Source organism: Mirounga angustirostris, unplaced genomic scaffold (assembly GCF_029215605.1).
Source record: "Mirounga angustirostris isolate CCGP_5_RB_7025 unplaced genomic scaffold, mMirAng1.0.hap1 SCAF_17, whole genome shotgun sequence".
Lineage (NCBI taxonomy): Eukaryota > Metazoa > Chordata > Mammalia > Carnivora > Phocidae > Mirounga > Mirounga angustirostris.
This window is the reverse complement of record NW_026991725.1, coordinates 14,266,723-14,293,938: the sequence shown is the minus strand read 5'-3', so window position 1 is coordinate 14,293,938 and position 27,216 is coordinate 14,266,723. Positions and strand designations below refer to the sequence as shown.

Sequence of the window (27,216 nt, the reverse complement as noted above, 5' to 3'; positions counted from 1 at the left end):
AAGTGTTACAGTGCTTTTGGAAAGCAATGTGGCAGTATCTATGAAAAGCTGGACCCAGAAATCCCACTTTGAATATTAAAAATCCATTATGTAGGGGTGCCTGGGTGGCTCAGTCGGTTAAGCGTCTGCCTTCGGCTCAGGTCATGATCCCAGGGTCCTGGGATCGAGTCCTGCATCAGGCTCCTTGCTCAGTAGGGAGCCTGCTTCTCCCTCTGCCTGCCTCTACCCCTGTTTATGCATGCATGCTCTCTCTCTCGCTCTCCTCTCACAAATAAATAGAAACTTAAAAAAAAATAAAGATTTTATTTTTAAGTAATCTCTGCATCCAACGTGGGGTTTAAACTCACAACCCCGAGATCAGGAGTCTCATGCTTTATTGACTCAGCCAGCCAGCCAGCCACCCCTGTTGGGAGTTTTTTGGATTAGTGATTCAATTTCTTTGCTGGTTATCAGTCAGTTCAAATTTTCTGTTTCTTCCTGTTTCAGTTTGGTAGTTTATATGTTTCTAGGAATTTATCCTTTCTTCGAGGTTGTCAAATTTGTTGGCATATAGTTTTTCATAATAATGTTCTCTTATAATTGTATTTCTGTGGTGGTGTTATTTCTTCTCTCTCATTTATGATGTTATTTGTTTGAGTCCTTTCTCTTTTTTCTTGTAAAGTCTGGCAAGAGGTGTATCCATTTTATTGATTTTTTTCTTTTTTTCTCAAAAGACCAGCTCCTGGGGCACCTGGGTGGCTCAGTTGTTATGGTCCCAGGGTCCTGGGATTGAGCCCCGCATCGGGCTCCCTGCTCCACGGGAAGCCTGCTTCTCCCGCTCCCACTCCCCCTGTTTGTGTTCCCTCTCCCGCTGTGTCACTCTCAAATAAATAAATGAAATCTTAAAAAAAAAAAAAAAACAGCTCCTGGGGATGCCTGGGTGGCTCAGTCGGTTGGGCATCTGCCTTCGGTTCAGGTCATGATCCCTGGGTCCTGGGATCGAGCCCCATATCAGGCTCTCTGCTCAGCTGGGAGCCTGCTTCTTCCTCTGCCTGCTGCTTCCCCTGCTTGTGTTCTCTCGCTCTCTCTGACAAATAAATAAAATCTTAAAAAAAAAAAAAAATCTTAAAAAAATAAAATTAAATTAAAATAAATAATCAGAAATTATTTCAAAAAAAAAAAAAAAAGGGTGCCTGGGTGGCTCAGTTGGTTGAGCGACTGCCTTCGGCTCAGGTCATGATCCTGGAGTTCCAGGATTGAGTCCCGCATCGGGCTCCCTGCTCAGCAGGGAGTCTGCTTCTCCCGCTCCCACTCCCTGTTTGTGTTCCCTCTCTCGCTGTGTCTTTCTCTGTCAAATAAATAAATAAAATCTTAAAAAAAATAAAAAATAAAAAAAAATAAAATAATCAGAAATTATTTCAAAAAAAGCTCCTGGTTTCATTGATCTATTGTTTTTTTGATTTCTTTTTTTTTTTTTAAGATTTTATTTATTTATGTGACAGAGAGAGACACAGCGACAGAGGGAACACAAGCAGTGGGAGTGGGAGAGGGAGAAGCAGGCTTCCCGCAGAGCAGGGAGCCCGATGCGGGGCTCGATCCCAGGACCCTGGGATCATGACCTGAGCCGAAGGCAGACACTTAACGACTGAGCCACCCAGGCACCCCTGTTTTTTTTTATTTCTATATTATTTATCTCTACTCTAATCTTTATTATTTCCTCCCATCTGCTGGTTCTAGATTTTGTTTCTTCTTTTTCTAGCTCCTTTAGGTGTCAGGTTAGGTTGTTTATTTGAGATTTTTCTTGCTTCTTGAGATAGGCCCGTATTGCTATCAGCTTCACTCTTACAACCACTTTTTCTGCATCCTAAAGATTTTGGACTTCTGTGGTTTCATTTTCATTTGTTTCCATGTACTTTTTTATTTCTTCTTTTATTTCCTGGTTGACGCATTGATTGTTTACTAGCTAATCAAAACAGTATGGTACTGGCACAAAAAGAGTCACATAGATCAATAGAACAGAATTGAAAACCCAGAAATAAACCCACAACTATATAGTACAGTAATCTTAACAAAGCAGGAAAGGATATCCAAAGGGAAAAGGACAATCTCTTCAACAAATGGTATTGGGGAAACTGGATAGCAACATGCAAAAGAAAAAAACTGGACCACTTTTTTTTTTTTTTTAAGAGAGAGAGTACACAAGCTAGAGCAGTGAGGGGGTGGGGGACAGAGGAAGAGGGAGAGAGAATCTTAAGTAGGCTCCATACCCAACACAGAGCCCAATACAGGGCTCGATCTCATGACCCTGAGATCATGACCTGAGCCAAAATCAAGAGTCAGATGCTTAACTGACTGAGCCACCCAGGCACCCATGGATTACTTTCTTAAACCATAACAAAAATAAATTCAAATTGGGCGCCTGGGTGGCTCAGTTGGTTAAGCGACTGCCTTCGGCTCAGGTCATGATCCCAGGGTCCTGGGATTGAGTCCCGCATCAGGGAGCCTGCTTCTTCCTCTCCCACTCCCCCTGCTTGTGTTCCCTCTCTCGCGGTGTCTTTCTCTGTCAAATAAATAAATAAAATCTTTAAAAAAAAAAATTCAAATGGATTACAGATCTAAATGTGAGACCTGAAACCCTAAAAATCCTAGAAGAGAGCACAGGCAGCTCTTTGACATCAGCTGTAGCAGCTTTTTTCTAGATATGTCTCCTGAGGCAAGGGAAACAAAAGCAAAAATAAACTATTGGGATTTCATTCAAATAATAGAACTTCTGCATATTGAAGGACACAATCAACAAAACTAAAAGGCAACCTATAGAATGGGGAGAAGATATTTGCAAATGACATATCTGATAAAGGGTTAGTATCCAAAATATATCAAGAACGTATACAACTCAACACCCAAACAACAAATAATCCAATTAAAAAATGGGCAGAAGACATGAACAGACATTTCTCCAAAGAAGACATCCAGATGGCCAACAGACACATGAAAAAAATGTTCATCATCATCACTTACCATCACGGAAATGCAAATCAAAACTACAATGAGATATCACCTCATACCTGTCAGAATGCCAAAATCAACAACAGAAGAAACAACAGGTGTTCGTGAGGATGTGAAGAAAAAGGAACCCTCCTGCACTGTTGGTGTTAATGCAAACTGGTATAGTCACTCTGGAAAACAATACGGAGGTTCTTCAAAAAGTTAAAAATGGAACTACCCTACGATCCAGCTATCACACTACTGGTTATCTACCCAAAGAATACAAAAACACTGATTTAAAGGGATCCATGCACGGGGCGCCTGGGTGGCTCAGTTGGTTAAGCGACTGCCTTTGGCTCAGGTCATGATCCTGGAGTCCTGGGATCGAGTCCCGCATCGGGCTCCCTGCTCAGCAGGGAGTCTGCTTCTCCCTCTGACCTTCCTCCTTCTCATGCTCTCTGTCTCTCATTCTCTCTCTCTCAAATAAATAAATAAAATATTTTAAAAAAAATAAAAAAATAAAGGGATACATGCACCCTGATGTCTTTTAGCAGCATTATCTACATTAGCCAAGACATGGAAGCAGTCCAAGTACCCACTGATTGATGAATGGATAAAGAATATGTAGTATACATATACAAAAGAATATTATTCACCTATAAAAAAGAATGAAATCTTGCCATTTGCAACAACATAGATGGTGCTGGGAGAATAATGTTAAGCTAAATAAGTCAGAAAAAGACGAATACCATATGATTTCACTCACATGTACAATTTAAGAAACAAAACAAGCAAAGGGAAAAAAGAGAGAGATACAAACAAAAAAAATACTTTTTAAAAAAAAAAAATTTTATTGGGCGCCTGGGTGGCTCAGTTGGTTAGGCGACTGCCTTCGGCTCAGGTCATGATCCTGGAGTCCCGGGATCGAGTCCCGCATCGGGCTCCCTGCTCGGCAGGGAGCCTGCTTCTCCCTCTGACCCTCCCCCCTCTCATGTGCTCTCTCTCTCTCATTCTCTCTGTCTCAAATAAATAAATAAATAAAATCTTTAAAATATATATATTTTATTTATTTATTTGACAGAGAGAGACACAGCGAGAGAGGGAACACAAGCAGGGGGAGTGGGGGAAGGGAAGCAGGCTTCCCACGGAGCAGGGAGCCCAATATGGGGCTCTATCCCAGGACCCTGGGACCATGACCTGAGCCAAAGGGAGACACTTAACGACTGAGCCACCCAGGTGCCCCCCAAAAACATACTCTTAACTATAGAGAACACACTGGTGGTTAACAGAGGGGAGGTGGGGGGGATGGGTGAAACAGGTGATGGGGATTAAGGAGTGCACCTGTTGTGATGAGCACAGGGAGATGTACGGAGTTGCTGAATCACTATATTGTACACCTGAAGCTAATATAACACTGTATGTTAACTATACTGGAATTATAATAACTTTAAAAAAGATATTCTAATACAGCGCTTAGAGTGAAGAAGCTTACAACACAAGAAACAATTTTTTTTCACATGAAACAGAGTGGCACAAAGCAATAAGCAATAAAATGATTAAACTGTAGAATCTACTGCCTAAAGTTTTGGCAATAAAAAAAGAAAGAATTTTATGAAATTTTAAGGACTTAAAAACATGAGTATCCAGGTTCAAAGACCCCACTAAGTACACATCACAATGGAGGTACACAGGTCTATGCTGAAGCATTATCATGACATATAAGAAGACCAGGGATAAAGAGAACATTAAATTCTCCAGAGTAAGTAAAGGACCACTTCACATAAAAAAATCAGGAATCTGAATGGCATCAGGGTTCTCAATAATAAGACTGAAAGCTAAGAGACAAAAGAATAGCTTCAAATCCTGGGGGAAATTTATTTCAACCTAGAATTTTGTTCCTTCCAAACTATCAATCAGGTATGAGGACAGGGTGAAAAACTTCAGATTTTCGTTTTTTTTTTTTTTTTTTTTTTTTTTTTTCAGATTTCAAAGTAATTACCTCCAATGCACCCTTTTTCTTTGTTTCAGTAAAATGTAAGAATGGACTAAGATAGAGGAATGGAATCCAGAAAAGATGAGCTGTAACCCAGGCTAAGGGAATTCCCAAAATGTGGCTGAGAGAAAACCATGGGTTCAAGTTGTTCTAGAGAGATGGTGGTCCAGCTTGGACCAGAAGAGTAGAGAAATGTCTTCAAGAAAATATCTCAACCAAGAGATTATAAATTTGACATTGGAAAAAAATGTACTGAAAGTGTTCTGAAGTTATTAAAATGGGTGGCAAGAGTTCATTGATTTACATAGAACTGAGCAATAAAAAGGAGTCCATTTTAACTCCACGTAGTCTGAAATTAGATTTACCAACTTTGCAGCTCCTGTTAGATGTCTGCTTTTTATTTTTTTAAAGGATTTATTTATTTGAGAGAGAGTGTGTGAGAGAGAGAGCACGAGCCAGGGGGAGAGGCAGAGGGAGAAGCAAGCTCCCTGCAGAGCAGGGAGCCCGATGCGGGACTCGATCCCAGGACCCTGGGATCATGACCTGAGCTGAAGGCAGACGCTTAATGACTGAGCCACTCAGGTGCCCTTGACATAATTTTTTTTAAAAAGATTTATTTGAGAGAGAGAGCAAGCGTGTGCAAGAGCACGTGAGCAGGGGGTAGGGGCAGATTCAGAGGGAGAAGCAGGCTTCCCGCTGAGCAGGGAGCCCTATGCAGGGCTCCATCCCAGGATCCTGGGATCATGACCTGAGCCGAAGGTAGATGCCTAACTGACTGAGCCACCCTGGTGCTCCAGATGTCTGCTTTTTGGAAGGAGAGTTTTCAGACTTTGAACCCGCCAGAGGCTTTGAGCTCCCAGGGCTGTGGCTGCCTTTTCCATCCCTCTAGGCAGCAGGAACTGCTGGGTCTTCTTTCACAGCTGTTAACAATGGAGGTGCTGTGCCAAAGCCTCCAGCTCCCCCACAGGCTCCGTCAGCACGAGAACCCTGGAGCTGTGGACAAAGTCTAGTACAATGGCGCTGAGTCTGGATGTGAATGGTTTTACCTGGAAATGACCAAGTTACTCATATGTGATATACCAATCACATATGGGTATATGATTATACTGAGATTCATCTGGGCATCTGGTGGAGAGTGTAAAAAGAAAGATGGAAAAGGAATGGGAATACTGTCAGTAGGAGTACATCTTTAATTCTCATCCCTCCCTTTCTTCTTTCATTCATTCAACAATAAAAAACAACAACTCGGGGGTGCCTGGGGCTCAATTAAGCAAACAACTCTTTTTTTAAAAAAGACTTTATTTATTTGACAGACAGAGTACAACAGGGGGATCCTATAGTCCCAGGATCAAGTCCAGCATCCAGCTCCCTGCTCAGCAGGGAGTCTGCTTCTCCCTCTGCCCCTCTCCCCTACTTGGGCACTCACCCATGCACGCGCTCTCTCTCTCAAATAAATAAATAAATAAATAAATAAAATTTATTTTAGGTTTAAGTAATCTCTACATCCAATGTGGGGCTCAAACTCACAACCCCAAGATCAAGAGTTGCATGCTTTTCCTACTGAGCCAGGCAGGCGCCCCTTTTAAATTCTATTTTTAAGTAATCTCTATACCCAACGTAGGGCTCTAACTCACAACCCCCCCCGCCCCCCCACCAAGATCAAGAGTCACATGCCACACCAACTGAGCCAGCCATGCGCCCCTCAGGAGATACCTTTTCCACACCTGCACCCTGGGATGATTATTTCGTTCCCTCTTTTTTTTTTTTTTAAAAAAGATTTTATTTATTTATTTTACAGAGAGAGACACAGCGAGAGAGGGAACATAAGCAGGGGGAGTGGGAGAGGGAGAAGCAGGCTTCCTGCTGAGCAGCGAGCCTGATGTAGGGCTCAGTCCCAGGACCCTGGGATCATGACCTGAGCTGAAGGCAGATGCTTAAACAACTGAGCCACCCAGACGCCCCTTTTAGATTTTATTCTTAAGTAATCTCTACACCCAAAGTGGGCTCGAACTCACAGCCCTGAGATCAAGGGTTGCATGCTCTACTGACTCAGCCAGCCAGTCTCCCTCAGCAATGTTTTTGCCTCACACCTGGCACAGAACTAGAAGCTATCATTTGAAAAACCCTCACTATGGTCTCATTACATGGACGAACTGCCTAAATCTGCACTCCCCATCAACTCTGGCCAACTCAAAGGCCTGCCCCTGGGAGCTGCTCTCTCCTAAATCTGTTTCTCCTGCTGTACCCAGTCCTTCCATCTGCACTCAGACTTGTTCTCCCATCTTTAATTCTCCCATCTCCCTGGGTGCCTGGGTGGCTCAGTCGTTAAGCATCTGCCTTCAGATCAGGTCATGATCCCTGCTCTGCAGGAAACCTGCTTCTCCCTCTCCCACTTCCCCTGCTTGTGTTCCCTCTCTCGCTGTGTCTCTCTGTGTCAAATAAATAAATAAAATCTTAAAAAAAAAAAAATTCTCCCATCTCCCTGTCTACATCCCACATCCCCCACCCGCCCCCAATGCATATCTACCTCTATACTCTCCATCACAGCTTGATCTTCTGGGAGCCCATTCATCAGGCTTCATTGATCAGCCCATCCCAAACCAGCTTCTATCTCTGCCGCAAGACCAATAAAGTCACCACTAAATGCCATGGCTTTCTATCTGTATCTTGATCTCATATGTTGTCTACACATTTTTCTGTTCTACTTTCCTTCCTTGACTTTGATCAAGCACATTCATCTGGTTTTCATCCTACCTGTTTGGCCACCCCTTCTCAGTCAGCTTTGGGAGTTCTGTCTGTTAAAGGTCAGAAATTTCTCCTAAATGTGTCCTACACTGAGCTCTACCATCACTTCCCACCCCATTGCCCTACCTAATTCAGTTACTCCTCCTTCTCCCCATTTTAACATAGGGAATCATTTGCTCAAGCCATAAAACCTGACCATTATTCCTCACTCATACCTATACTGAATCAATCCCCCAAGTCCTACCAATATTAAATATATTTCAGATCTAGTCAGTTTCTTTTTCTCCGTCACCACCACCACCACCACCACCTTCCCTACTACCTAGATGAATGTAGTAGGTGCCCAACCAGGCTTCACACTTCTCATTTGACTTAATCCCTACCCCAACCTAACTGCCACACAGCCGTTAGTAACTTTAATCCACAGAGCAGATCAAAACCATTCTCCTTTCAATAGCAGCCCACCACCCTTAGAATAATAGAGAAAACTGTATCTCCAACTCTTCATCAAAGTGCTATGACTAAACCATCCTCTCATTCTTCTTCTGAAAGCTCTAACACTAAACACAATAGTATGTTTCCTTCCAGTAAACTATACACAGAAAAAAAAAATAATTTGATAACCATAGAACACTGCACCCAGATAACTCAACCACTAAGCATTTCCTAATCTGAATGAACCCTACTCCTCTGCTTTTCTCTTTGCCCTATTACTTGCACTAGTGCTCTTATTATCTTTTTCTACCAAATATTCATAAAAACATAAACCAAAAAATAAAAAGCAAACAAAAAAAACAACCCCACAACAGCTCTACTTTTAAAAACCAGAAAAACACCACCAAAACCACTCAGACGGCATCCCTTCCCTCTAACTTCTCCAAAAGAGAAGAAGAACGATCATCAAAGACAAAGGGCAGCTATAAACGCAACACCCAGAGCCCACTTCACGCTCAGAAAGGGATACTCTGCCTCCTCCCCGTGGTTTCGGGTACTCTACACGTTCAGAGAAACTTCTCTAGTAGCAAACTATAGAAATGATCCCTGAAAGTATAGTCTTAACTTTGACCTTGTGGCCTCGGCTTGGTCTATGGCAGCCACACACTTTGCGCTGACGACGACATTTTTCGCACTTCTCTCATTTTCAGAAATATCACATAAACAAAGTACTGTTTTATACACCATCTTTTAAAACACTCTGCAGACTCTTAAGAGTCCTTTTCCTTTAAGAAAACTAAGTCTTCTGGTTCTTAATTAGCCTATCACGGACCGACAGCCAATCAGAAGCTCTTGTCTTTCTGACGCTAAAACTTCCGGACTAGTTTAAGGTAAGGGTGCGCTGGGGGGCGCCAATCAGTACCGGCATCTCATGAATTACACACCCCGTCTTCGGGTGGGAATTTTTTTTTTTTTTTTGGAACCTCTAAGACCCTGGATTTGAAAAGTTAGTATGTAAATTAATTTGACATTTTTACTTTCAGACCGGCTGCTGGTTACTCACTTGTGTGTGGATTTGAGGGGCACATATTGGACTCACCTCTGGGTAGGTTTTCCTTTTTTTTTTTTTTTCAAGATTTTATTTATTTGACACAGAGAGAGAGCGAGAGAGAGAACACAAGCAGAGGGAGTGGGAGAGGGAGAAGGAGGCTTCCTGCAGAGCAGGGAGCCCGATGCCGCACTCGATCCCAGGACCCCAGGACCACCACCTAAACGGAAAGCAGACACTTAACCAACTGAGCCACCCAGGCACTCCTTGTTTCTTTCTTTTTCTTTTTTCTTTTTTTAAAAGATTTTAGGTTGCTTTTCAAAACAATGTATCCAGGTGTAGCGAGCAAAATGGAGTCTCTCATGTCAAGCAGGAGCCTGTGTCAAGCAATGACCGCAAGCAGTTAAGGTACTGCAGCTAGAAGATACCACCCAGACCAACCTCAGCTGACACCCCAGAACTGATAACGAGTAGAACCAGAGGAGGTCTGCAGAGACCCAAAACTGATTAAATCCCTTTAAAAAGGGAAGGATTTTGGCAGGAAACTGTCAGACTTTTCAGACCTGATCCCTCTATGTCTGACCATTTTAAAAAGGCAACTGCCCCTGAAGGCTCTGACGGACTGATCCCTGAACAGAACAGAGATCCTTCACTGCCTGAACATCAGAAGCAGTAAGTGTCAAGAGCTGACCCGGACGAGACATATCTCAAGCCTTATCTCAACTGTTCAGCCACGGACTGACTTTGCGTTTGGTTGGTTAACTTCCTGCACCCTTCCGTTATCTTGTGTGTTGTGTGGCTTTAATTCTGTCCTGCTCTGTGTGCTGTGTAAGAAGCCAAGCTTAATCCCATGGTGAATTGTCATTGAGTTTGGAATCCTGAACCTGCTTTATAATTGTGATTTAACTTTTGCTTTATGATTGAATAAAGCTGACATTGGGGAAAGACACAGAATATGTTCCAGGCCTTCTACTAAACCCTTTGCATATATCATCCCATTTAATCTTGGAACCAACCCTAAGAGTTTGAAGAAATGGAAACTTAGAATATTAAGTGGCTCACCCAGGCCACAAGGCTGTCTGTCTCCTGCTTCCTTGAGCACTGACATTCCACCTTTCTGTATCTTGTAAGTCCTTATCTCTTTCCATGTAACCCAAAGAAGAGGCTCTTTGTGTTTTGCCAAAGACTAGAACCAGGTAAAACTGACCTGACTAAAGTAAACCCATAAGGAAAGAAGTAGGCAGTAGAAGTACTGGGGCGAGAGGGGGTGCAGAAGTTACAAAGGGAGGGGCGCCTGGGTGGCTCAGTCGTTAAGCGTCTGCCTTCGGCTCAGGTCATGATCCCAGGGTCCTGGGATCCAGCCCCACGTCGGGCTCCCTGCTCCGCGGGAAGCCTGCTTCTCCCTCTCCCACTCCCCCTGCTGTGTTCCCTCTCTCGCTGTGCCTCTCTCTGTCAAATAAATAAATAAAATCTTTTTTTTTTTTTAAAGCCCCCCGACGCGGGGCTCGATCCCAGGACCCTGGGATCATGACCTGAGCCGAAGGCAGACGCTTAACGACTGAGCCACCCAGGCGCCCCTAAATAAATAAAATCTTAAAAAAAAAAAAAAGAAGTTACAAAGGGAGAAAAGGGGGAATCCGGGATGCACTATCTGAGGAGCAGTGAGACATCATTTAGGCATTTCTTACAAATGCTAAGGAAGCAAATCATAGGGCCGCCATTCCTAAGAAAGGGTGACTGGGGATGAACTACTTACTGATGGGAGTCAACTTAGCAATTAGAGGTGCTATGAAGAGGAAAAGGCTAAGAATACACCCTGTGTCCTGACTGGAAGGCCCTTTGGCCATTTCCTGATAGACAACAGCCATGTGTTTGCCCAGTGAATAGCACTCAGAAATTCTGTGACAGATCAAGAAGAAAATGAGACCCAAAACTCCTGTCCTCAAGATTACTAACAAAGCAAGTCATCAACTGGTACTCAGTGACAAGCTAGGCCTCCCTAAAGGAACCTGAGACCTCACCCTGCGTATCTCACACCCATGTGATATACACACACATATAAACACCCTACTTCTTTTTCTTTTTTTTTTAAAGATTTTATTTATTTATTTGACAGAGACAGAGATAGCGAGAGCAGGAACACAAGCAGCGGGAGGGGGAGAGGGAGAAGCAGGCTTCGCCCCGAGGAGGGAGCCCGATGTGGGACTCGATCCCAGGACCCTGGGATCATGACCTGAGCCGAAGGCAGACGCTTAACGACTGAGCCACCCAGGCGCCCCAAACACCCTACTTCTGAGCACCAAAAAGAGAGTGGGGTAAAAGGTGGGGTGGGGTGGGGGGAACACATGATCCTTAACTATATAAAATGTTGAAATAAGGAATTGGACTAAATAACCAGCTTTGAAAGTCCCTTCTACCTCTGATATTCTCAAATTGCCTTCTTCATATCCTTAACACCTTTATGAGGGAGGTTTTTATTATTACCCCTGTTTTACAAAGAAATGGAGGCACAGAGAACTTAAGAAACTTCTGTTTGGTCAGCAACAGTGCCAGACTAGGTCTAACACTAGCATGCAGCACATAACAGATGCCAGACCTCAGCTGCAGATCTGCCTACCTGACATCTAGTTGACTGACATCCTGAATTGAATGTCTCAAAAGCACCTTGAATTCAACATGTCCAAGCTAGTTTTTCCTACTCCCTAAAACTAGGTCTCTTCCACTTTCCTAACTCGGTGATGGTACCACTGCCCACCTGTCCAGAAGCATAAACCACTGCCCACAAACCCATCCAGGAGCACAAAACAAGGGTCATCTCTGACACCTTCCTTCACACCAACCTATCATAAGGCTGATGATTTATCTCCCACATACCTCTCAAATTCCTCCACCTTTCTTCACCTCTACTATCTCCTTGGCTGATCAAGTGATCATCTTTCAGCTGGACAGAGCTTAACCTACACTCACCATTGCCCTTCTCCAATCCATTTCCTACACAGTGGCCAGGTTCCTTTTCAAACTTTTTTTTTTTTTTAGGTTTTATTTATTTAAGTAATCACTACACCGCACATGGGGCTCAAACTCACGACTCTTAGATCAAGAGTTGCCTGCTCCTCCAACTGACCCAGCCAGGTGCCCCAGGAAGGGTTCTTTCTTTTTCTTTACTTCTTTTTTTAAATAATTTCCACACCCAATGTGGGGCTCAAACTCATGGCCCTGAGATCAAGAGTCATATGCTCTTCTGACTGAGCCAGCCAGGCACCCTCCCTTTCAAACTCTAAATCCAATCATGCCACCTTTGAGAAGCAATTCTCCATGTCTCTCACATTTCTGCACATCAGCTTTTGTTCTGAAGAATCTACTCAAGGATATTTGTATCGTGAACAGACTTGAGAGCTACAGACAGTGTCTCCCTCCAGAGCAAAGAGCAGGCTTATTTCCTATCCAATATAATAAAGAATATGTCTCCCTCTGGGGACAATGTCAGGCAGGTGTATGCCCATTATAAAAGACACAGCTCCCCTGCTCTTGGGTTTCCAAAACCCCTCTTCTGTCATGCAGCCTACATTGTGTGCAGGCATCACTTGGCCCTCTTTGCATCACCTTCTGGGAACTTGGGCTCCAGTACAAAAATTACAATACTTGAGCTACTGCTATTGCTGGGAATAATAAACTGTCCTTTATCTCTGACCCAGGAATCTAGTATCCTGTGCCAACATCCACAAAACTGTGACAGGCTAACTTGGTAGCTTGCAAATATAGTAGAACCTCAGATCTTGACAGTTACTTCACACACTTACCTCTACCCTGCTGAAAATACTTCACTGGCATCTCACTGCTCTCAGGATGAGAGCTTCTAAGGCCCTACATGTCTTGGCTCTCCTCTTGTCTCTCCAATCTCATGCTTTAGCTCACATCTCCAGTTCTCACTGTCCCACACTCACCCACTTTCATGGAGTCTCTCATATTCGTTATGCTTCTACCAAAAAAGACCTTCCAACCTGTTGTTACCTTTGCTAGAAATGCACTTCCTTGCCCTCTTTCCTGGGGTTAACCTGTGATACTGTGATACAATAAGAAATACATATTTTGGTCTTTATCCTGACTCCTGACCAGAGCTCCTAAAACTTTTGTAATTTCCTAAGCAATAATGGTTCTAAAAGCATTTTTGTTTTAATATTTGGTCTTTGATCCTGTTTCCTGACATATTTCCTGGGTAAAAGAAGCATCTTTTGTTCTAATGAGACTAGTCTTGGTGGGATTCAGGATTGAAACTGGTCACCAGAAAGAAAAAGCCAAGATTGGGGCGCCTGGGTGGCTCAGTCGTTAGGCGTCTGCCTTCGGCTCAGGTCATGGTCCCAGGGTCCTGGGATCGAGCCCCACGTCGGGCTCCCTGCTCCATGGGAAGCCTGCTTCTCCCACTCCCCCTGCTTGTGTTCCCTCTCTCAGTGTCTCTGTCAAATAAATAAAATCTTAAAAAAAAAAAAAAAAAAAGAAAAATCCAAGATTAGAGGCTTGGAACTTTGAGGGGCACCTGGTGGCTCAGTCAAGTTAAGTGTCCAACTCTTACTTTCAATTCAGGTCATGATCTCAGGGTCTGAGTTCGAGCCCCACGCCAGGCTCTGAACTGGGTGTAGAGCCTACTTAAGATTCTCTCTCGGGCGCCTGGGTGGCTCAGTTCGTTAAGCGACTGCCTTCGGCTCAGGTCATGATCCTGGAGTCCCTGGATCGAGTCCCGCATCGGGCTCCCTGCTTGGCAGGGAGTCTGCTTCTCCCTCTGACCCTAACCCCTCTCATGTGCTCTCTCTCATTCTCTCTCTCTCAAATAAATAAATAATTAAAAAAAAAAGAGCTTCTTTTTTTTTTTTAAGATTTTTTATTTATTTATTTGACAGAGAGAGACACAGCGAGAGAGGAAACACAAGCAGGGGGAGTGGGAGAGGGAGAAGCAGGCTTCCCGCGGAGCAGGGAGCCCGATGCGGGGCTCGATCCCAGGACCCTGGGATCATGACCTGAGCTGAAGGCAGACGCTTAACGACTGAGCCACCCAGGCGCCCCAAAAAAGAGCTTCTTTAAAAAAAAAAAAGATTCTCTTTCTCTGCCCCTCCTCTGCCTCTAAAAAAAAAAAAAAGCAGCTTGGAAATTTGAGCCCCACCCCCGAAACTCTGGGGAGAGGGGAGGAGCTAGAGATAGGGTTAATGATCTGTCGTGTCTATGTGATGAAGCCTCCAGAAAAATTCCTGAAGTATGAGTTTGGAGAGCTTCTGGGTTGGTGAACACGTGAAGGTGCTGGGGAGGGTGGCACACTTGGACTGGGAATGTAAGCTCCACACCCCTTCACCATATCTTGCTCTATGCATCTCTTCCTCTGGCTGCTCCTGAGTTGAGTCCTTTTACAATAAACTGATCTAATAAGTAAACTGTTTTCCTGAGTTCTGTGAACTGTTCTAGCAAATTCTTAAACCCAAGGAGTGAGTTGTGGAAACCTCTGATTTGTAATCAAGTCAGACAAAGTTCTGTGTAACCTGAAGACCCACTACTTATGTCTGGTGTCCAAGGTATTGGGTGGGGGCAATCTTGTGAGACTTGAGTGCTTAAGTTGTGGGATCTGATGCCATCTCCTGGTAGACAGTCAGAATTTAATCGAATTGTAGAACACTCACCTGGTGTTGGAGAATTGCTCAGTGTGGGGAAAAAAACCCACACATTTGATGTCAGAAGTATTGTGAGTGAAAAAATAAGAGTTTTCCCTTTCATCACTATTTTTAAATCTTTAGAGATCTTGGGGAGTCTTTCTGATTCCCACACAGCTGGTACCCTTGCAGCAGTTATGATTTTATTTTTCTTTGGGTGATTATGCTATCCTATGTTCCACCTCTAGACAGAGGAAAGAGGGACTCTTAATTACCATTGAGTCTCCAGCCTTTAGCATGGTGCATGGCTAGGAATGTGCTCAGTAAATAAACACAAACCTATATGAGGTCACAAGGAAGTAAATGACTACTAAAAGTAGAAGAACAATAAAGACTTGTGTTTCAGAAGAAGAACAGAAGTGGATCACTTTTAAATACATTAAAGAAGAAACTTTAGCTTAGAATACTTTTAAAGAGGGGTACCTGGGTTGCTCAGTTGGTTAAGTGTCTGACTCTTGATCTCAGCTCAGGTCTTGATCTCAGAGTCGTGAGATCAAGCCCCGTGTTAGGCTGCACACTGGGCAAGGAGCCTAGTAAAAAACAAACAAACAGGGCGCCTGGGTGGCTCAGTTGGTTAAGCGACTGCCTTCGGCTCAGGTCATGATCCCAGGGTCCTGGGATCGAGTCCCACATCGGGCTCCCTGCTCTGCGGAAAGCCTGCTTATCCCTCTCCCACTCCCCCTGCTTGTGTTCCCTCTCTCGCTGTGTCTCTCTCTGTCAAATAAATAAAATCTTTAAAACAAACAAACAAACAAACAAACAAACAAAACTCTTAAAGAACAGAGGAATAGGGGTGCCTGGGTGGCTCAGTTGTTAAGCGTCTGCCTTCGGCTCGGGTCATGATCCCAGGGTCCTGTGATCCAGCCCTGCATTGGGCTCCCTGCTCCACAGGAAGCCTGCTTCTCCCTCTCCCACTCCCCCTGCTTGTGTTCCTGCTCTAGCTGTCTCTCTGTGTCAAATAAATAAATAAATAAATAAATAAATAAATAAAATCTATTAAAAAAAAGAACAGAGGAACAGCCCCAAACACCCAAATTGTATGCCAGGCTCTAAAAGGCCTCAGTACACTAACCAGCTCTTAGCATTTCTATCAGGTCAGAAAACTTAAAAAAAAAAAATTCTTTTTAAAGCACTTTAAAAATAAAAGATAATTCCTGATCAGGCCTCTATTGAGGGAAGGAAACCCACACACACTTTGCTTATTGGGGAGATGGTTTCTCATGTGGCCTCCTCAAAAACTCAGCAAACTTTGCAAGCCAGCCCCTTCAAATAATGACTGATTTCCGGGAAGCTACAGTAGGTGTCATCTCTTTAAGAGCTCTGGATCCCAGAGAAACAGGGAAGTTAGCGTCAGGTTTGTGTTCTTTGGAACCAGTTCAGTCCTCACTTGGGCAAATTCCTTAACCCTGTCAAAGAAAAATGGGTTCTGTCCCCAAACTAAGCACTGGGCAAACTGTATTCTGCGCCTTTGCTTGTAGCTTGAGAAAATCACTGTTGAGAGCAGCCCGGTTAAGATCAGAACCTTTCTTTGGGGCTTTGCTTCACCACTGTTTAACAGGTTCGTACTTCCATGTTATGGGGAAACTACTGTTGGGGAATGAAAACTTGCTGTTCCAAATAACTACAGATGTAACCTCATCGTTTGCTTCTTAGGTGTATTGTGTGTGTACACCCCACTAACAAAAATCCAAAACATCAAGTCTGGTAAAGATGTGGATCAACAAGAAGTCTCATTCATTGCTGGTGGGAATGCAAAATACTACAGCCACTTGGGAATACAGTTTGGCAGTTTCTTACAAAACTAAAAATACTCTTATCATAAAATCCAGCAATTGCACTCCTTGGTATTTACTCAAAATGAGTTGAAAACTAATGTCACACAAAAACCTGCATATGAGGGATGCCTGCATGACTCAGTTAAGCATCTGCCTTTGGCTAAGGTCACGATCCCAGCGTCCTGGGACCAAGTCCCGCATCAGGCTCCTTGCTCAGTGGGCAGCCTGCTTCTCCCCCTGCTTGTGCTCTCTCTCTCTCTGACAAATAAATAACATCTTAAAAAAACCCAAAAACCTGCCCATGATATTTACAGCAGCTTTATTCATAATTGCCAAAACTTGGAAACAACCAAGATGTCCTTCAATAGATGAGTGGATAAACAAACTGTGGTACATCCAGACAATAAATATTATTCAGCAATAAAAATGAATGAGCTATGAAGCCAACAAATGATACAAAAGAACTTTAAATGCATATTGCTAAGAGAAGCCACTCTGGAAAGGCTACATCATTTGGTTTCAACTATATGATATTCTGGAAAAGACAAATATGGAGACAGTAAAAAAAAAATCAGTGGCTGCCAGGGTTCACATAAAGAGATAAACAGGAGGAGCATAAAGGATTTCTAGGGCAGTGAAATTATTGTGTATGATACTTAATGGTGGAAATAACATACATTTGTCCAAATCCATAGAAATATATAGCACAAAGAGTGAATCCTAGTGTAAACTATTAACTTTAGTTAGTAATGAAAAAAACTATGGACTAGTGTAAACTATGTAAACTATGTGTACTATGAACTCAATATTCACTAAAAACAAACAAACCACGCATTAAAACTATACATTAAATCTGTGGTTTCAGGGATATCTTGTTCAAACACAGATGAAGTAAATAGTGGGTAGATTACCCACTACAAGCAGACCCAGAACTAAAGGGTGAGATTCCTCGTGTGTCAGTGAATCATTTATGAATCTCAGTACTGGAAAATACTGATAACAGGCCTTAAATGACTAAGCATGTATTCCCCCAGGCAGAGCATTAGAGTTTTCTCTGGAAAAAAAAAACAAAACAAAAAACAAAACAAAAGAGAAGCGCCAGGGGGGTATAAAAAGATCTCCGCCTGCCCCCCCCCCCCAGGGGGCGCACTGAGTCTACTTTCAAGCACACTCCCCACAGAGCAGGGAGCCTGATGTGGGGCTTGATCCCAGACAGGACCTGAGCGGAATGTGTGATCTGGGCTCATCACAAGAAAAAAATTCTGTTAACTATGTATGGTGAGATGTAAACTAGACATTGTGGTTATCATTTTGCAATCATGCAAACATGGAATCATGTACAGAAACTAATATAATGTTTACGTCAATTGCAGCGAACCCTTAAAAAAAACTCTTAAAAATTAAAATATTCACAACCAAAAGTTAAAATTTAATATAAAACTTGGCAGTAAAGGTCAAAAGTCCAGAAAGTAATACAAACCGTAGAGAGATTAAACGAAAATAGCGAGCGCAGGGGTGGCTCAGTTGTTTAAGCGACTGCCTTCGGTTTAGGTCATAATCCCGGGGTCCTGGGACAGAATTCCACATCGGACTCCCCGTCTCTGCGGGGAGCCTGCTTCTCCCTCTGCCTGCCACTCCCCCTGCTTGTGCTCTGTCAAAAATAAAGTCTTAGAAAGGGGCGCCTGGGTGGCTCAGTCGTTAAGCGTCTGCCTTCGGCTCAGGTCATGATCCCAGGGTCCTGGGATCGAGCCCCACATCGGGCTCCCTGCTCGGTGGGAAGCCTGCTTCTCCCCCTCCCCCCCCCACTTGTGTTCCCTCTCCCCCCCTCCCCCTACTTGTGTTCCCTCTCTCGCTGTCTCTGTCAAACATAAAATCTTTTTAAAAATAAATAAAGTCTTAGAAAAAGAGAACTCCAAGCATTAATTTAGGAGGTTCAATATCTGACTAAAGAAAGTTCTGGTATATAAGGTGGAGTGCACTAAAGATGGAGAGAAACAACTTACATATAAAATACAATCAAGAGACACCGAAGTGGCTCAACAAGTTGAGCGTAAGATTGTTACTTGTGGCTGAGCCTTCTTACCTCTACCCCTACCCCCTACACTTGCGCTGGCTTTCGCGCGCACTCTTTTTTTTTTTTTAAGATTTTACTTATTTATTCATGAGAGACAGAGAGGGAAGAGAGAGAGAGAGAGAAAGAAGTAGGCTCCCAAATATCAGGGGAGCCCGAATGCGGGACTCGATCCCAGAACCCTGGGATCCTGACCTGAGCCACCCAGGCGCCCCTCGCGCGCACTCTTAAAATGAAACAAGTAACAAAACAAAGAAAAAAATACAAAAACGAACCTCTGAAAAACAAGCATTTCTAAAACTTCCCACCACATAATCAGAAAACAAAAATTGTAAAACCTCCTAGCACACCACCCAAAAATACTAACAATCACAAACCCAACTTTAAACCAAATAAAGAAGTTATAGAGAAACCACTCAGACGGCATCCCTTCCCTCTAACTTCTCTAAAAGAGAAGAAGAACGATCATCAAAGACAAAGGGCAGCTATAAAAGCAATACCCAGAGCCCACTTCACGCTCAGAAAGGGATACTCCGCCTCCTCCTCGTGGTTTCGGGTACTCTACACGTTCAGAGAAACTTCTCTAGTAAAAAACTATAGAAATGATCCCTGAAAGTATAGTCTTAACCTTGAACTTGCGACCTCGGCTAGGTCTATAGCAGCCGCACACTTTTAGTCATGGCGACATTTTTGTCAACTCATCTGCCTAATCACGTACATTTTGTTTTATATTTCATTACAATTTGGTCAAATGGCAAAGTTCAAAACACTATTTTTTCGCCTGTTAATCTTCCAGCAACACTTAAATCAGTAACAAGCCTCATTAGCATGCGGCTTCCTAGCAGCCAATCACACGCTGTACACCCGACTCCACCCCGGAGGGACCTGTATTGCCCCACCCACCGCACCCTGCATGGCCTGGGTCCTGGTCGGGTCGCGCCACCCCACTATAGGCTAAGAAAACGCTGTTGACGCCCCTGGTCAGCGTTGGACTGCCTCTCGCTTGCTACCAAAGTCCGCAGACTAGAAGAGACTAGGTTTCCCTTACCTTGAAAGAGAGGCGGGAGGAGGAGGCAAAGAGAGAGACAGGTAAGACCTGGTGTACACTTCTTATACCACATAATAATCATCATAACCATGATGATTTACTGAATACCTACTTGATGACAGGCATTTTAATCCGTTGTTTCATTTCATCCTCTAAACAACTGAAGAAGGGTGTCTTTACTTCCTCATTCTTACAGATGCATCTCTTCACACAGCTGGGGAAACCTAGATATGTCTGGTACTAAATCAAGTCCAACTTCTTTCTGGTAAGCCACAGTGGTCGTCCTCAGGAGATCTAGTCTCCAATCAAATTAATTTCTCTAATAAAGCACTCAATACATCATCACTTAAAGTTCAGTCCTTAATGTTTCACCTTCCTGGCTTGTAAATCTCAGAAGCAGCCTACCCCTTTACCTCTGGCAAAAGTTAATCCCAGTTTCTCCTCAAAGAACACACCTTATGAAGTGTGTAACTGTTTTCATCACTTAACTCTTGTAAAAATACTTTTGCCCCACATCTTCCAGGATGCTAGGAAGCACAGTGCCACGTGGACATGCACATGGTTTTCTGAATCAACCACATTTTTCAGTGCTTCGTAGTAACATGACTAAAACACATCAGGTTCATCTCATCTAAGCACTTCTAATTGACTCTTCTCAGAGACAGACAGTCAAATGCTCTGTACTTAAATTCCACCAGAAAGGGACAGTGTTTGGGCAATCTGCCGAAGTCTGAGACATATCCTCAGTTTCTTATATCTGAAGTTATAAAGTGCCTTCCAATCACTTTTACCCAAGAGCCTATCTCTGGTCTGGTCCCTTCCATATCTAACACTTTTCCATTCCCTATTCCTCGAACGTTTCTAGGAACCCCTCAACATCCATGCCATGCCTCTTGAGAGCAGACTCTCAAACTGCATGTGGGTCTATCACTCCAGCACATTCAATTTTTAAAAAGATTTTATTTATTTTTTAAAAGATTTTATGTATTTGACAGAGAGAGACACAGCAAGAGAGGGAACACAAGCAGGGGGAGTGGGAGAGGGATAAGCAGGCTTTCCGCAGAGCAGGGAGCCCGATGTGGGGCTCGATCCCAGGACCCTGGGATCATGACCTGAGCCGAAGGCAGATGCTTAACGACTGAGCCATCCAGGCGCCCCCAAAGATTTTATTTTTTTAAGTAATCTCTACACCCAGTGTGGGGCTTGAACTCAAAACCCTGAAATCAAGAGTCAAGTGCTCCACTAACAGCCTGCCAGGCACCCCCAACTCAACTCTTTTTCTTTGTTAACTTCCTGGCCTAAATATAGCTTCCTCTAAAAGGTTTCCCTTGATTACTACCCAGACAAGGAGGCTGAGAAATAGGTACTTCTTTGCCTCCTGCCCTTCTTAGTACTTTAATTATTTATGTCTGCTTCTTCTGCTGGATTATACTCCTGGAATGCAAGGCCACATATCTGTCTTTGGTATTTTTTTTTAAAGATTTTATTTATTTATTTGACAGAGAGGGAGCACAAGCAGGGGGAGCAGCAGGCAGAGAGAGAGGGAGAAGCAGGCCTCCCGCCGGGCAGGGAACCTGACACAGGGCTCAATCCCAGGATCCTGAGATCATGACCTGAGCTGAAGGCAGACACTTAACTACTGAGCCACCCAGGCGCCCCTGTCCTTGGTGTTCTAACCCCAAGGTTAGATTAATTAATATTAATCTACATGTGATAAAAAATGAATAAACTCTGGGTTGAGGTTCTGGAACTCAGGCACTCATCTTTTGGGTTTTAGAACTCATAATCTATATAACTAAAATAAGTAGGATACAATCAGGAAACATTTCTTCCCCTTTTACAATGCCCTCAGGTACACTCTTTTGGTTGGCTCTCCCTTTCCCTCTCCAGAGAGGCATCTCAGGCAGATTCCATAGTCTTTAAGTCACTTTGAGGCCTTCAAGTGCAGTCTCATTTCAGGTAATTGTCCAGTCCTGTTGAAATCAAAACCTCTTCCTTGCTCTTCCACTCCTCTGATTTCAAGGCTGTTTCTGGCAACTCCAGAGCTGGAGGGGGAGGACCAACGAGATGACAAGTGGCAAGGCCTTCAAATGTAGCTGATCCTCTTTGTAGCTTTTGGCCTCTTCCTAATGCCTGCTCTTCTGTGGGAGGGGTTAGTGGCCCTTCAGGTAACTCCATTCCACCTCACAGCACCCTAATGCGGGCCAGTGCCCTCTCCTGCTGACTTCTTGCTGTTTCTCCAGCCTCTGTTGGGATTCTTCCTGCCTCCATAGATGAGGTCCTTTAGATGGCTCAGCTACCCTCTATAGAGTCTACTTATCCCACTAAGTGGTAGAAATGTGTAGCTAATCCAACTGCTGGTCTCTCATGTTTATCAAGCTGGTCTCTCATGTTTATTAATTCATCAAGGGCTGCTTTAGGAAGGAGGTAGATGGCAGTCTTCCTGACCCCTAAATTCCAGGTAACATGCCAGGTTCTCTTCATACCACCTTGGTGGCAGCTGGAGTGTGCTGACATTTCTACTGTTCAGCAGGCTGAGACACAGGCTCCCAACTATCCTGCTTGCAAGAGCTACAATTCTTTCCATGAGGTTCACCTGAAGGACGACCTCTTATTTGGCTTGAAGCTGGGAAGGAGGGGAAAAGCCACAGCTTTTTCTTCCCCCCCCCTTTTTTTTTTAAGATTTATTTATTTATTTGACAGAGAGAGAGAGCACAAGTAGGGGGAGCGGGAGAGGGAGAAGCAGACTCCCCACTGAGCAGGGAGCCCGACGTGGGGCTTGATCCTGGGACTCCGGGATCATGACCTGAGCCAAAGGCAGGCGTCTAACTGACTGAGCCACCCAGGTACTCCACAGCTTTCTATTCCTAGAATGCCTTTTAGAGAATCTTTTCCACTGACACCCCCCCACTACCCCATTGCCTTCTCCTAGATAGGCCGAATGTAGATGATGGAATTAAAGGTCCAAGGACCATTTTGGCCATCTCCTAAGAAGGCCTGCTTTAGATTGTCAGGGGACTTCTCACCTTGTCACCCCTTGTTCTCCACTCTGAGGCTTTAGATGAAATTCCCAGACACAGATGAAATCCTGCTTTATATCCAGTTAAACCTGTCAACCCCATCCCCTGCTAATGGTAAGAATTTGAAGATGCAGAATGTTCAGATGTCTAAGATACAATAAATGTTCTAATACTCTGCTTTTCACACTGGGAGAGTGTGGATAGAAGACACTAGAAGTCATAGCATACCTATGCTGAACATCCATTTTCATGTTAATACACACATGAATGTGTTATGGAATAAAATGCAAAATTTTGAGGGGGAAAAAACCAGTAGGACCTTTCAAATAAGTTATTGAACTCACTATCAGCTACTTCATCTATAGACTCTAGAGGCGGTACGTGGAAACATTTGAGAACTTTCTGAGTGAATTATTTTGTGGGATAGTTGGATCCTGCAAAAATTGGAGTTACCCTTCTGGAAGTCCTCAGGAATGCTGCTGAAGTAAATGGAGAAATACTGCAGAGAAATTAGGTCACCCTGACTGTTTCACAAGCAGCTGAGAGAAGCTTCATAAACCTCTCTTTATACTAAGAAGGGAGAGGGGGAATTCAGCAGGACTTCTGGTTACTCTAAAAAAAAACCAGGCAGGTCTAGATCTGTAGATCAAGGGCCAAATACCAGCAGAAGTCTTGTCCACGTATGGTTTAGTGTTTGTTCTTTTGAAGACTGCTTGAGCTACATTTGCTATTTCTATCTGCCTTGTAGGCTGAGCTGCCTGTAACACCCAGCAAAAACAAAACAAAACAAAAAAAACAACTGGAAACAAAAGCACCAAGTCCTGGGAAGAGCAAAGAAGGGGAGAGCTGTGAAAGCTGGTCTCTTCACTCCACCACAGGCTTTGGAAGACTCAGTAGATGGTGTAGATTAAAGGAGAAAAGGGAATCAGGCAGAATTAAAGGTGGGTGGCTGAGGCCTGAAGAGAAATCTTAGGAGTCTAACAGCTGGAAAACCTTACGGTTCCCTAGCACAAAACAAAACAGTCTCCAAACAACAATTTAAGACCTCTATTGAGCAATTTGACTGCACTGGTAGGGAACATCTCATTTCAGATTTAACTTTCAATTTCCCCAAGAACTCATAGCTTTATGATGTACCTGATTTTCTTTCTAACACTATTCAGAAATATGAATCAAGCTGCACCTGCAATTTTAACACAGTGCTTACCTTTCTTAAGAATCTTCTTCACTTTCACATAGTTCCCTTGTTTGACATACTCATGCAGCTGAGCTTCCAAGGAGTCATTTCTTAAGGAACCAAGCTGAACGGGACAGGGAACTGGAAGATGAACAGCCCGAGACATCCTGTTTCAAAAGAAACCAACATGCTTATTTTAACTCAATCAGAAATGCACTGACATAACCTAGATTCTTTCACATTTCTTTTACTTCTTGTCCACTTTCATTTATAATGAACATGATTAGGGGAACAATTACTGAAACTCTACAAGATTTTTTTTTAAAAGATTTTATTTATTCATTTGAGAGAGAGAGAGAGAGCATGAGTGGGGCGGAGAGGCAGAGGGAGAGGGAGAAGCAGACTCCCTGCTGAGCAGGGAGCCCACTGTGGGACTTGATCCCAGGACCCTGAGACCATGACCTAAGCCAAAGGCAGATACTTAACCGAGTGAGCCACCCAGGCACCCAAAACTCTACAAGATTGTTTATTCTCAATATTACTGGTGAAATTGAGGGCGCCTGGGTGGCTCAGTTGGTTGGGCAACTGCCTTCGGCTCAGGTCATGATCCTGGAGTCCCGGGATCGAGTCCCGCATCGGGCTCCCTGCTCGGCGGGGAGTCTGCTTCTCCCTCTGACCCTCTCCCCTCTCATGCTCTCTCTCTCTCTCATTCTCTCTCTCAAATAAATAAAATCTTTAAAAAAAAAATTACTGGTGAAATTGAAAAACTGAATATATTTAGCACTAATTCCTAGGACTAAAAAGTGATGGCTACTGGGAAGTAAAATTAGAAATATACATGTTTGGGGCGCCTGGGTGGCTCAGTCGTTAAGTGTCTGCCTTCGGCTCAGGTCATGGTCCCAGGGTCTTGGGGTCGAGCACCACATTGGGCTCTCTGCTCAGCGGGGAGCCTGCTTCTCCCTCTCCCACTCCCCCTGCTTGTGTTTCCTCTCTCACTGTGTCTCTGTCAAATAAATAAAATCTTAAAATATATATATATACATGTTTGTTTTATCATTAAGAAAACTAGGAGCCTATTAACTCTGAAAGGTTAGTACATAAATGCAGTCACTATGTGGGGATGTAGAGAGTATAATGTAGTGGGTTAGGTTCACAGTTCAGACTCTGGTCCTGGCCCTGTCACCTCCTTAACTGTGACCTTGGGGAAATTATTTAACCTTGATAGGCCTCAATTTCTTCATCAGTAAATGGAGATAATAACCAGAGGGTTGCTGAGGGGCTTAAATGAACTAGTATGTGTAAAGTGCCTGGAACTGTGCCCGGCACCAAGCCCTGTATAGTTGTTAGCTGTTAGTATGCACAATAAAATCCATGCAGAGAAATTTTAACTTTCCACATGTGGCATCCACACCTGACCATTACATACAATCAAGTGTTTGTGGTATACCCACCATGTGTCCTCAAACATGACAGGTACTATGTAAGACACCTAAAATTGGATCCCTGTGATCACAGTGCTTGGTATAGCAAGGCAGACACGAGGTACTACATTGGTGCTCCACAGACAGGGGAGAAGAAAGGGAAGCCCCATCCACATGAATCAACAAACATGCATATCAGGGGCATAACTAAGTGTTACGTGGAGAGAGGGTGTGAAAAGAGGTGAAGAGAAAGAAAAAGCCAAGAAGGTTAACACATTTGGTGGGTCTTCACCAGCTAGGAAGCTTATGTCTGAATTTCTTTCCTTTTTAAGGATGAATAATATTCCTTTGTATGTATATATCACATTTTGCTTATCTATTTATCCACCAATGGACACTTGAGTTGATTCTACCATTGCTATTGTAAATAACACTGCTATAGACATTTTAGTGTACAGTATCTCTTCAAATCCCTGTTTTCAATTCTTTTGGGTATATACCCAAGAAGTAAGATTACTGGATCACATGGTAATTCTTTTTGCACAGTTCATGCCAAGTGCAGAACCCGACGTGGGGCTTGATCTCACAACCTTGAGATCATGACCTGAGCCGAAACCAAGATTTGGATGCTTAACTGACTGAGCCACCCAGGCGCCCCTCACATGGTAATTCTATGTTTAATTTTTTGAGGAACTGCCATACTGTTTTCTATACTGGCCACACCATTTTACATTCCCACCACAAGTGCACAAGAGTTCCAGTTTTTCCAGATCCTCACCAACACTCGTTATTTCCTGTCCCCCCTCCCCTTTCTTTTTAAGACTTATTTATTTGGGGGAGAGAGAGAGAGAGAACCGGCAGGAGGGGCAGAGGGAGAAGGAGAGAGAATCTCAAGGCTAGATCCCAGGACCCGAGATCATGACCCGAGCTAAAACCGAGAGTGGACACTCAACCCACTGCACCACCCAGGTGTCCCTGTTTTTTCCCTTAATAATAGCCATCTTAATGGTTCCTGATCTCTTTAAAGTTATTTTTATTTAATTGCATTTGCACAAATATATAACTATATTCTTTTTTAAAGATTTTATTTATTTATTTGACAGAGACAGAGATAGAGAGAGCAGGAACACAAGCAGTGGGAGTGGGAGAGGGAGAAGCAGGCTTCCCCCTGAGGAGGGAGCCTGATGTGGGACTCGATCCCAGGACCCTGGGATCATGACCTGAGCCGAAGGCAGACGCTTAACGACTGAGCCACCCAGGCGCCCATAACTATATTCTTGATATGGAAAGTTCAAATAATGGTGTGCCTGGGTGGCTCAGCTGGTTAAGCATCTGCCTTCGGCTCAGGTCGTGATCTTAGGGTCCTGGGTTAGAGCCCTGCTCAGTGCAGAGTCTGCTTCTCCCTCTCCCTTTGCCCCTCCCCCTGGCTTGTGCACTCTCTCAAAGAAATAAAATCTTTTTAAAAAGTTCAAATAAAACACAGAAAACCCTGAGACCCACTTCAGTGTCATAGAATTATTTTTTTCTATGGCTCCAGAATACATACATCCCTTGAGGACTCATGTGCTCATTATTTACACACTAACATTCACTCCCTTAGTATTTCTAGTCCTACTTCCTTTTTTTTCCAGTAACCATCAGAACTTATTCTAAGAAACTAGTCTCTAGGGAGTAGTGGGCCTTAAAATGTTACCCAAAGTTTACCATCAACAGGGGAGGAGCATGGTCAGTTTCTTGTTTTATTTTTATGTATTTTTAAAGATTTTATTTATTTGAAAGAGCACAAGCAGGGGGAGAGAAAGGAAGGACAAGCCCACTCCCCACTG

At 43.6% G+C, this 27,216-nt stretch overlaps 1 long non-coding RNA gene and 2 other non-coding genes across 3 annotated transcripts; 1 reads left to right on the top strand and 2 right to left on the bottom strand.

Annotated features, from left to right (window-relative positions):
- Window positions 1-8,545: 8,545 nt before the first annotated feature.
- LOC123854846 (small nucleolar RNA U3) lies at window positions 8,546-8,759 on the bottom strand. Its single transcript, XR_006793399.1, has one exon. It is a non-coding gene; the product is annotated as a small nucleolar RNA U3 (small nucleolar RNA).
- Window positions 8,760-9,033: 274 nt separating this feature from the next.
- Window positions 9,034-10,453, top strand: LOC123854188 (uncharacterized). Its single transcript, XR_006793273.3, has 3 exons — window positions 9,034-9,092; window positions 9,181-9,242; window positions 9,489-10,453. It is a non-coding gene; the product is annotated as an uncharacterized LOC123854188 (long non-coding RNA).
- An 8,682-nt stretch (window positions 10,454-19,135) lies between these two features.
- LOC123854845 (small nucleolar RNA U3) lies at window positions 19,136-19,349 on the bottom strand. Its single transcript, XR_006793398.1, has one exon. It is a non-coding gene; the product is annotated as a small nucleolar RNA U3 (small nucleolar RNA).
- Between the last annotated feature and the right edge of the window lie 7,867 nt (window positions 19,350-27,216).